We start from the raw sequence: 12293 nt of genomic DNA on the forward strand, positions 1-12293 counted from the left end.
ATTCATTTTATAGTTGTAGCTATCTTCCAAAAGGAGGTAACTGAAACAAGGACCATTTTGCCTTTTTTATTACCAAGATTACATTTGATACCTGTTTAAATACAGTTATAGTTCAGATATCAGTTTTTGCTTGAATTAAGCTAGTTTCTCTAAACTTCTCCTGTGTTGTAATGAGCTAAATCTCTCTGTGGGAGTATTAAATACTTCCTACATCACACTTTCTGTATTTTCATTGAGATTTGGAAGAAAAAGGCAAAACCAACCCAAGACTCACAGCAAGTATAATCTCACAGGTAATGGAGTTCAGGAGTATTCAATTAGGTTAAAGATAGTACTGCTTTTGAAGATAAGTCAATACTTTTATGTGAAATGCTGTGTTTTACACCAGGGAGGGATAGGTTTTTTGAGTTAATTTGTATTCCTCTTAACACAGAGGTTACCATAAACTTCAGAGTTTAAAGTTTCATTACTTGCAACTTCAGACAGTTGCATCTCAGCTTTCAGAGATGATGGAGCATGGCAAGTACACAGTGTGCACAGACAGCTTGAACAAAGCAAACTAATAAAAAAACCCTGAATGTTAAATAAGAACCTGCTATGCCATATCATGCTGCTACAGGTATCCAAATTGAAAGTACTAACTAGGCTGTTTGGTTTTTTTTTACCAACTATACAAGCCACAGACAGATTAAACAACACAATAAAAGTTAGACTTAATTAAATAGCACAAGTTTTTATCTTCTTGTAGCTTGAAAATGAATTCTTTCCCTAAACAATTTTACTACTTCCCTTTCTTCGCTATGTTAGAAAAGTGATCTCTATTTTCACAAGCTGTTAAGCCACTTTCTTCATTTATGTGAGCCTTTGAGACAGAGCATTCATCTTGATCGAGAAGGCTACCTAGCAGTACAATACAGAAAACAGGCATTAATACATCAACTTCAAGTATTACTGTGCTTTTTCTGCACAAGGCTTACAAACTATCATATTTGTAAGTACAACCACAGCACGATTTCCTCTGTCCTCAAAGCTATCTACACCTTTCAGATAGGAATAGACAAGCTACATCTTTCATTAGTAGGAACACACGTATCAGAACCCCCCAGCTGCAAAACCTCAGAATCAGGCTTTTAAGCATCAAAGAGAAAAGAGCAAATTTACAAACAAAAAAACCCTCCCCCACACACTACAATAAACAAAACCTTCTAGCCTCCTTACGTTAAGTAACAATACTTTTTTTTTTTTAACAGCTTACCATTTGAAATAACCATCTCCTCTCAATAAAATACCACATGTCACCTCATCCCACCCCGTCTCTAAGTAGGCACAGCTGAAATTCAGGCCCTTGGTTTGTTACCTGTCTGCTTTAGTCTCAGAAGCAGATCAATGAAGCAGACTAAATTACCCATTTTAAGGTATTTTTTTCCTCCATACAACTTAGAAGACAAGAGAAGCAGTAAAACAAGTTAGTTGTTGTTCTTATCTCCTGTTTAGAAACTGCTATACTGAATGAATAATGTAGATTAGAATATACCTGTAAAATATATGGTATGTGTTTTGATTGTGATTAAAAAAAAAAGAGTTGCTATTTTTATTGTTGTAATATTATAGTACAAACATATTAATGGTTTAAAGTCTTCCAGTTTTCAAGAACTTCTAAAGGCCTGATATTTTTATAATGAGCTCTATCACTGTGACAGAATTCATATTATGCTTTGGTAATTTACTGTCCAGTACTGCTGAAGAATACAAGTGGAACTGAAATAGAAAACCAACTTCATTCTGCTCTTTGCCCTCTCCCAGTGGTTGCTACCCCATGTCAGGAAAAGCTGAACTTTGTGTAAAGCCAGTCTCCGAGACCTGCAGCTTACAGCCTGCCATACTAAGGTCAGCTAGTACTTAATATGCAGTGTTACAAACTGTATTAGGACAGAAGATGCTTATTTGTGGCTTAGTAGTACTTTCCCCAGGGCTGGGACAAATAATCAGGGTGGAATTATTCCCGCTGAGTTAAGTCTGCCCATGTTCACGAGTCAATGAGGTGGGTGACTGACATCACTGAAATGATTAAAGTATTTCAGGTGCTTTCAGTGAAGCAGGTGCTCTTAGTAATACCTGTGTTTGAGGTGAGGAAAGTGCTTCGTCTGCTCTGGGCGTCAAGATGGTGACCCAGGTGGTTTTTTTAGTTCTTTTCTGAGAAGCAGCAGGATGCAAACTTTTGTCTCACATAGACACTGCTGGTTTATGTAGAGTGAAAAAAGAAAGGATTTTTTTTCTGAGGGGAACTCAGGTAGAGTGCAAGCTCTCCTTTTGTTTATCATGGATAGGGAAGCTGTGAATCACTTATTTTCCTTATTCTAACTTCTTCTAAGGATGCTATTGTACCACTGTGATAGACTGGGAGGAGAAAGATATGTGTGGATCTGTACTCAAAAGGACAGGAAAAAAAAAGGCCCAAATAAATAAACCCAAATCATTTGAATAGATAAATAGTTTGGGGGGGGTGTTTCTACATTACTTTTTAATGTAAGCTGTATTAATGATTACAGGGCTATGTTGCAATTTCTCTGATATCTACCTCTCTAGAATCAGGGTACTAGAGTTCCTCTGTTCTGGCTCGACTAGAGCACCCTTCCCTGGTTTCCCATACTTCATGGCAAGTACTGCTGTGTTCACAGCAGAGAGAAATGCTACTGTTCTAGGAGACGCTTTTCTTTCAGTAAATGTTCAGTCTTTTTAGGGAACTGCTGGAGAAGAGAATAGGAAAAAGGACAAATACCTAGCAGGAACACAGTAATCATCCTATAGCATGTTCTTAACTTCTTAGGTGTAGCTTTCAATCAAGGCTTTTGTTAAAACAACAGTGCAGAGCAATATTTACTGTATACCTCAATTTTCAGTTAGGCTTCTTGCTCAGGAGGAAGAAATCTTCATTATGTTCCTTGCATGCAAACAGATGAAATCCAACTCTCTTCTTTCCCTGTGTTAATTATCATACGTACCTTCATGGAAAAACTGATGTTTTATTTTTCTTCTCCTCAAAACCTAGCATTAACAGTATAGTTTGTAGTGCAATTAGGGCTTTTGTGAGCCTGGAAATGTAAGGTGTCCCATTGTGGTTTTGGGAGTCATGTTTTGGGAAAGGAACTGTATAGCTAGTAATGATGCTTAAAACAAACGTGCAGAACTCTTTCAACACCGTGCAATTTAGCCATGTTAATTACAATTGTAAAATGAATGCAAGCCATCTTTATTCCCTCACTTGGTGCATTGAAGTTTACATAGAAGTGGTATCTGGAGGGAAAAAATGCAGAATTAGCTATCTGAATACTATGATTTTTGTATAGGTTTGGTTTTAAGTATAGTCCAATTAGTACTGACCTGCTTTCTGAAGTTGTTGTTCTACTGTAGCATTTTCTTCTTTCCGCTCTTCTCCAGGTCTCCGAGAAATCTGAAAGTCCACACCTAGTTTCAGGTGTTACAGAAAGAACAATATGTAATAAGCCACAGCAATTGAAAACTCAGTCCTAATTTCTTAGTAGGTAAATACTGTGTGAAGGATTGCAATGGCAACTTGCCAAAATTTTAAGGACTACATCTAACTTGTGATAAAGAAACTGTGTACAATAGCGTTTATTGTACCTTTCTTATTAGAGGAACAGACATTGCTTGTTTTAGTCTCGCTAGCCACAGAAGCATGAAATTTAGCTTTGCCTGTGACTGATTCCTTGTGTTCCAGGTCCAGCCAATCTTTTCTCAAATAGATTTGAAGAGAAGTCCTGGGAAATTGTCAACATCAGTTACAGTCATGCAGAGTCAGATCCTATAATTGGATGCCACTTTGTTCCTTTATGTAAAATTTCAGAGGATTGCTCAGGTCCATGAACTCAAGCAGACAATTTGATGTTTAGATTTGAAAAGAATTACTGTACTGACTTATTAGAAACAAATTTTGTATTAAACGCTTTTCCGTTGATTTTTTTTATTTTGTCCAGAGAGCATTCTGGAATAAGAAAAGCATGTTAAATTAGAGACATTTTGTACTTCCTTTTCTCTTTCAAAAGTTTATTCAACTAAAGATTCAGAAATCAGGTTGATAGTAATTATCACTTGCAGGTACTACAGCATGCCTAGCAGAGCTGATTGACTAATTAATAAATATGTAACTATGAATTGAATTATTTTGGGAGTATTTTCAGACAGTAGCATAGGTTTCTTTCCTTTTTATGGTTACCTACCATAGCATTTGTTGTTAATGATTCTCCTTTTGCTATTGTTATTACTATTGCCAATTTTCTAGCACCAACTAAAATTTGTTGAGTTTTTAACATACACAGAACTTGGGGTGCTTTTTTTGTTGTACTTGGGTCGTCATTTGCCACACTATCATGAGAAACCACCAGGCAGAAATGACTAGTGCCTGAGTTCCATTTATTAGAATTAGTGCTTTAATTAAAGGATTGTCAGAACTTATTAAGCAAATACGGGTGCTACAGCTGACAGACCTCATGCCTGTGGTTATCATGCACTTTATTCGTGTATAGCCTCAGCTTGGTTACATTATATTACAGTTTCAGCCCACCTGATGCTAAATCTAGGTGTTCAGAGTTGTATAAAGATGCCTGAAAATTCACCACTGGTAACAACTAGAAGATTTGAGAGACCAAAGTTAAGACCGTCTCTGTATGCTGAGTGAGAAGCAGTCATTCTCCTGGTCCTTAGGTAGCCTGTGACTAACCCAGAGAGCTCAGAATGTGAGAAAAATTAAAAAGGAAGAAACGAAGGCATTAAAATTAAGAAAGAGAAAGGGTTTATAAAGGCACTAATGGACTGTTAGCTTCCCGATTTGTAGCTACTTATACATTGTATCATTTCTCCACGAATGACTAGAATGAGATAATGCAGGGTATCTCTAGCAGAGGTGGTTCGTGACTTGCTTTTGTTTCAGCAGAGCTCTGTACGAACTCAGTGCTTGATAGACAAAAGCAGGGTTCACAAGTTCTGGTAGTCAGCATGCAAAGCCCACTGGGTGTAATCTTGTTATTAAACCAAAGCAAATGCATGTAGACTTCAGCTGAGTTGGAATACCTAAATTGAGTAAAAATAAGTAAAAACTGCAGCTGAAGTGCAAATGTCTTGCTAATAATCTGGCTTTTGTTTTGATGTGGCATATACAATTAGCATAACAGAGCAGTACACAAGTAAAGGCAATCCTATATTAGCCTAGATCTTTAGCAGAATAGTGATTTTATTTTTTTTTTTTTTAAAGCACTTCCACCTGTAGGAAATGGAAGGGGTGTGGGGGGGTATGTGATAGAAGGGCTTTCTGAAAAAACAAATGTGCTTAGCTGGCCTCCTAATATTGAACCAACCTCCTCTTTTCAGCTGCATTGTTAAAGCCATGCTATTGGAGAGGATGTACTGATTTTTGGGGAGAGTCTCGAGTGAAGGATGGTCAACACCTGTGGGCAAGCAGAGAGGTATGCTCTTGAAGGTTTTTATTGCAAAGTACTTTGGGCGAGCATCGTGGGGAGCTGCTGGTTCCTGACTGCAGGCAAAATTGCCCTCGGAGCGGTATGCGTGCAGAGGGGTTTATTTGGGCAGGGAAAGGAGGAATACCAGGGGCAAGTACTCAGAGAGGAAGGGAGCCTCATTTTCCTCCTGAAAAAAAGACATGTGAAGAAACCGGCTGGCCGGGGGAGTGTTCTTTCCTGTCGTCGTCCCCCCTCCAGGGAAGGCGCATCCCCTGGGAAAGCCTCGCTCCCCGAGGACGGGCGGCTCCCGCACTCCCGTGCGGCCACCAGGTGGTGCCGTTGCGCCGCGCCGCAGCGGGGCCGGGGGCGAGCGGCGAGCGCGGGGCTGGCAGGGGCGAAGCTCTGTTGGCCTCTCTGGGGTAGGAGGGGGGATAACTCCCCTCCGAGGAAGGCGAGGAACAATGCCGCGTCTCCGAGGGAGAGGGCCGGGGTCGGGCAGCCCGCTGTCAGCGCCGTCTTGAACGGTGAGCAGCGGGACGGGGCGACCACGTTTGCTGCCTGCGGGGTCGCCCAGCGCTGGACTTGCTCTCGGGGGTTTTGGGCTGCCTCCATGGGGAAACGGGGCCGACTTCTAGTCTCTCATATAATATAAATGAGAGTATTTTTTTTTTTATATATATATTTTTATTTTTATATAAAATAAAAAGCCTGCAGGGATCTAAATGCAGGCGAAGCCCAGAGCTAAAACGCAACAGTGCCTTTCTCCAGCAGCTTTCCCACTTGTAAAGAAAGCTGCCACCGGGGTTACTCAGCTCTGGGATCGCGGCTGGATGCCCACGGCCGGGTGTGGGCTGAGTTATCTGCTGGTAGCTCACAAACACCTTGTGATCAAGCTCCACAGAACTCTGTCTCCTTCACGAGGCTCTTGGACGAAAAGTCTTGATGGTGAAGAAGCGTGACACAAAGTCAAGAAGTGACTACAGGCTGTGGCCCAAAAAAGTCAGGAGCCGGGAGGGTAGGGTTTTGTAAAGAATTTAACCTGTGAGGTGGTAACTGCCGGTGCAAATTTTCCTTTGGGGATGCTGTTGTAGTGCATTTAGTAAATGTTGTCAGCGTGCTAGGACAACTAGGGGCTCAGGAAAGCTTTTCTCAGAAACACCTCTCTCAGTATCTCTTATCCAAAGGACATAAGAATAAATCTTAGTACTTTTCTGTATATGGATTCTAATACAGCAAAACCAAGGCAAGATTGCATCTTAAAACTCTTATAAACTCAGGCAAAAGTTATTAATACATCATGGTTTTTTAATTATTTATGCTGTTTGTCAACTTTTTGTGTTTCGCTTATCTCTGTACCGTCACCAGAGTGGTTTTAGATCAGACATTCAAGAGAGTGATATTTTTGCAGATTGCAGGTTAGCTTCTTGTCAGTTTAATTATACCTGAATAGGTGCATGTGAAGCTGACAATGCTGAATTTGGTCCTGAGTAAATGCAGTGTTTTAGCCAGGAGGGCACATACCACATTTCTGGTTGTGTAAGAGTTTTTAGATGATATAATGTTGTTTTGTGAATTTTGTGAAGTAAGTCTGAGAAGGATCACCTGGCTCACAACAGTTCATTCCACCAGTGGCTGGGCTCTGGTCTGGAGAGATAAGCTTTATTTTTCCTTTTTACATCTTGTTCTGGGGGAAATTCAGGGAGGTGCATCTTTAAAGCATTATTGTAATATCTCTTTGCTGTTAAGCTGAAAAGCCTCTGCTGTGCCCTACTGTGCTTCTGAATGCATCATTTAGCAACTTCCGAGTGATTTGGGCTAGCTCTGTCACTGTTTAATGAGAGCAATTCTTTGACTAATGCGTTACGTATTGAACTAAATTATTGGAGGGTTTTTTCCGTCAAATGATTGATAGATTACTATGGGAAAATGCAACTTTGTACCTGTTCCAATGTATCAACAACAACAAAAACAGTTGCTCCTGTATTTTAGCTTTAAAACTAAAGAATAATTCTTTGACATCAAGAACAGATCTGATGATACCAAATGTTCTTGAATGTTCATGTTCTTGTAGTAGTACGATTACCTAGGCAAAACAATCTTTCAGTTAAGACATGAAGAGTGTACCGGCTCTAGTTCCTTAAGGCTTGCCCTTAAAGAGAGTAACCACTATGAAATACACCAAGCTTGACAAGATGATTTCTCCTGTGGTGCTTTTCAAAAACCTTTGAGACTCAACAGTCCAGATCTTACAGCTACAAAGTCTTTAAAGCTGACAAAGAGCTTTCGAATACCTTATTCCATAAGTTCTGACCAATGTGAATTCTACCTGTTATTACTTAGTAAAAAAACGCACAATTATCTGACTACACTAAGAAGAAGTCTTATTATAAGTGAATATAAAGTTTCTCAGTGTTTACATTCTTGTAACAGTAATATTTTTCACCTGTGCATCTATAGTTTTATATGAAATCGAAAGACTACATAGGCCATACAGCTGTCATTATCTCACATTAAGGCTATAAATGCCCTTAAGAAGTTGAAGTCCTAAGAGCCTGAGAGTTGAAAGTGGAGTGTACTTAGGAATATTGAGCATGGCAAAGCATACCTTGTTAGCAAAAGGTATTTACTTAAAAAGGCTAGGTGGATTACAAGTTGTCCTGTATCAAAGCTAAAGCAAACAGAGTGATTCGGGCTATATTGTGAAGTAGATATCAGTGTTCCTACAGAGGCAATATGAACTTTTGCTCTCTGTCCCCAGCAACGTACCCGATTCCTCTAGTTCAGGTACCAGCAGCCAATGTGCTGTACCTAATATTATTTTATGCAGTCCTGGCTTTAATGCTCACAAGAGGGTGGCTGTCAGGGTTAACCAGAAGGGTTAAACAGCTTGTGTTGGGGCAAGCACAGTCTTGGACTGGGAAACTGTAACAATTACATAAGGTGTTTTGTTTACTTTTTTGCTTCTTAAAGTGAGGGGTGGTTTTTTTTTTTTCCAAAATGAGTTATGTATTAAACTATATTGGAGGGGGTTTTCCTCCAAACGATTGATAGACTACAATGGGAAAAAGCAAATTTGTACCTGTTGTACCAATGTATCAACAAAAATTGGTCATTCCTGGTCATACCATTGCAGGTATTTTGGCTGCAAAGCTAAGGAATAAAAACTTCCCTGAACTTCACAGAATAGTTTACATATATTTTCTGGCAACAGCCTCTTCCCTGGTCTGAGATCAGAGCTTCAGGTGAGCCAGAGAGGGAAATGAACTAAAACATCATGCTGGTTTAACTGGACTGTTTTGGGCACCAGTCAGGTCTGGAAGGCATCTTCTTGCTTTTGTGCTTGACAAATTTAAAGACACGCCTGGTACGGTTACTGCTAAGCTCTGCTGGACCTGAGCCAGCCAACTCCCAACTCTGTCATTCTCCTGAGCTGAATTCTGAATCCAGGGATCTGCATCTGAGAGTTGAGTAGTTTGGAGGCATGGGGAGGAGCTAATTTCCCCCTGGTGGCTGCAAGAGTTTGGGAAGCATAGCTCTGAGGTAGTGTTTTGCAGAGCCACACAGTACTTGCAGTTTGCCCAGTTTCTCATTATCCTTCATAATGAAGAGCTGTAACTATGTTGACACATATATACGTAGTTAACGAGAGTCAAATAAGCATGAAGTTCAGTGCGTTAAAAGTAACTCTACTCAAGTGTCAAGCATTTCCCTCCCTGGATGGAGTTTACAGATAGTTTTTGTTAGTTGTTGTCTCGCGCTAGTTATTGGCAAAAAGATAATGAAGATGTGTAAGGAGTGTGTGTGTGTGGACTCTTGAATCTTTTGGATAGGTGAAGGGTTAGGAAGTATTTCTAGATGTTATTAATCGCTTTAGTGGACAAAGGATTCTGCACACACTGGAGGTGTCTGTATTTCTTCCCATCAAGCTCCATGTGTGCCATGCTATCATCTCCTGACACACCAGGGATTCTGCTTACTCTCTTCTGCCTGCACTTTCAAAAGAGGAGGACACCTGGTGGACCTGCATACCCTGTGATTCTCTTGAAATATCTGCTGTGCAATTTTCTTTGTTAAATGTCTCTGTGAGTTTGGACAGGTAAGTCTTATTCTTGGAGGAGGAAGAAAGGGATTTGAGGACATTCCTTTGATTTAATTCTGATCTACCAGTCTTACAGATGGTCTAACTAATGGCAAAAACTAGTAAGCATGTGCTCATGCCTTGCTTGAAGCATACTGATAGTGTTGTCTAATAACATTCAAGAAGGATGATCGTTTCCTCATGCAGAACTTGAGGATTATGGTCAAGGGGCCCCCTTTTTTTTTTTTTTGCTTGTTTTATCCCAACCATATATGCGTTAACTGAATTAAGTAATCTTTATTAGGACATCTAGAAAGAAATCTGAGTGTTGACACAAAAAGCTAACTGCCACACCAGGAACATATACTGTTTAAAAACACAGTTGATACTGTAAATAGCAAATATTGACATTCTAATATGTGATTTCATTAAACACACCGTAGTGGGAATATAAAAGGATAAAGAAAGCATAACTATGTAAGTCTCTTCTGCAAAAGTTATAAGTAGCCACTGATTTTTTTTTTCTCCCAGGGTTTTCCTTATCACCCCAGGTAAGGTGGTGGCCATTTAAAATTCCTTCAACTTTTATGCTGGCCAACACCTTGTGTGTGTACATGTAATCATCTCTGTTCTGCTTGTTTCCATTTAACTTTTCCAGTGCAAGGCTTTCATGCAGACTGACCTGTTCTTTTGTAAAGCACATGTATGTTTTTAGGAAGAAAACAGACTTCCTGTATAGTCTGTGCCACTGTGGACTTCTGGTGTCTCTCCTTTTGCTGTGTGAATTGCTAATGATCTGAGCCTCACTGTCCAAGATCTAACTGAGGAAGTAATTGAAAGGAAATCATTTACTTCGCTAACTGGAATTGCTATTTACTGAAAGGTAATGGAAGAGATGAGAATTCTATCTTTTTAGACAAAAAATGTGCAATTGATGTAACTGTAATGAGACGGTAACTTGCCAGAAAAGAAGTTCTGAAACTGAAAAATCAGGCTTAACAATTGAATATGGTAAGAAAACTGTCAATGTGATAAGGAGACATATTTCATCTCTGGGGACTTTCTTCCTAAATGTTTTTTGTTGGTTGTCAATCAACTATTGCAGACAGTCAGGTTTAATTGGTATGAAATAAACCTTGGCTATTCCTTCATTTCTGGTCATCTACAGATTGTGACTTCGGTAGCTATCAGAATACAGATGCACGGGGTAAGTCTCGACCAACCACTGCAGAAAAACTTGTCCAAATCCTTATATACCTGTGGCAAAGACCTACGCTTAGGAGACCCACCTACTGATTTTATTCTCTTTATTGTGCTATTTCACATTCTTAGTCTTGATAGAAAAAGTGATCTTAAGCATTGGCTAAAATCTTGATCGCATGTCTCTGTAGATTTTTTTTTTTTAAGATAATAAATGTGATAGTCGAGGTCTCATCTGTTAAGCTTGAAGCAAATAAAAAAAGCTTGAAACAAAATTGCTCATTTTCCTACATTATTTGCTTGAGACAGTAAAGAGAGAAATGATGAAAATGACTCAGTGTATTGTGCTCACTTTTGTTGTGCTCTGATTGTCTTAGTCTGGGAGAAAGAACTCTGGTTCTGCAGCCTTACCGTTACAAGTTGGAGACTTGCTACGTATGGCCACAAGAGGGAAAGTAACATAATGCGAAAGAATGATCCAAACTGCTGGTCAAGGTCTGCTGCTCCTTGCTGTCAGCTTGTGTGTCAGAAGAAACATAAGCCAGCTGGTAAACACTTTTTTCTTTCTTTTCTTTTAATTAAAAGGTATTCTCAGTTCATCATTTCTACTGTTCTTACTTCAAGCTTTTTGACCCTAGGTTTGCTTTTTGCTATACAAACAGCACCACACCAAATAAGCAGTGTTTTGCTCCTTATAATGTCTGAAATTTATCAACGAATCCTCCTTGAATTTCCCTTGAAATAAATATTTTTGAAAGGTTTACTTTTTAGGAATGGGATTTAAGTCTTCAAGAAGATTTCAGTACATATATCTTTTATATATATGTACTGAAAAACCATTTATAATTTCATTTGAGCTTCCCTCAAGCAAAAAATGGATATGCTTGTAGCTAGAATTGGTGAGAAAATATTTGTCTTTTACAGTATTTGCAAGCTGAGTTCATAAGGATGTTCCATCCTTGTAATTCTGCTGTTATATTAAAATGAGATAAGCATGCTATAAGTGCTTCTTCGAAACCACTGTCTGACCTTTATTTTAAAAGAACTGTCTTGTTAGGGGCAGAACTAAATGGTGACTCTGCAGCTACAGGAAACAATGATCACACTACCTTGTAATTGTACTCTATAATCAGAAACAGTACGGCACAAAGTTCAAACTTCAAGATTAGAACCCCATACAGAATGAGAAAGCGTTAGGAAATGCTTCCTGTCTGAGCTTATTTTAGTGATGTTGGAAATGCCACAGTAGGTGTGACTTGTATCACCAGCACAGTTGCACCAGGTTATCCAAACCTCCTACATGCAAGTCTGAGAAATGTTACTTGAAAGTAATTTCTAAGTCTCTCTCTTCTGCTTTCATGATAAAAGCAGATCCCTTTGAAATCAACAGACTTACAGAGTGTGCATCTGAGAGCAGAAGCTGGCCTGTAAATTAAGGCTTCAATTGCCTTTGAGTGTGTTTTTCCAATAAAGTAGTCTAGAGGTTATTTCTGGGGTGTTGTGATGTGACACCATCATGCTAGGACAAGCGCAAGATATTC

The sequence above is a fragment of the Rissa tridactyla genome, chromosome 3 (assembly GCF_028500815.1).
Source record: "Rissa tridactyla isolate bRisTri1 chromosome 3, bRisTri1.patW.cur.20221130, whole genome shotgun sequence".
Taxonomy (NCBI): domain Eukaryota; kingdom Metazoa; phylum Chordata; class Aves; order Charadriiformes; family Laridae; genus Rissa; species Rissa tridactyla.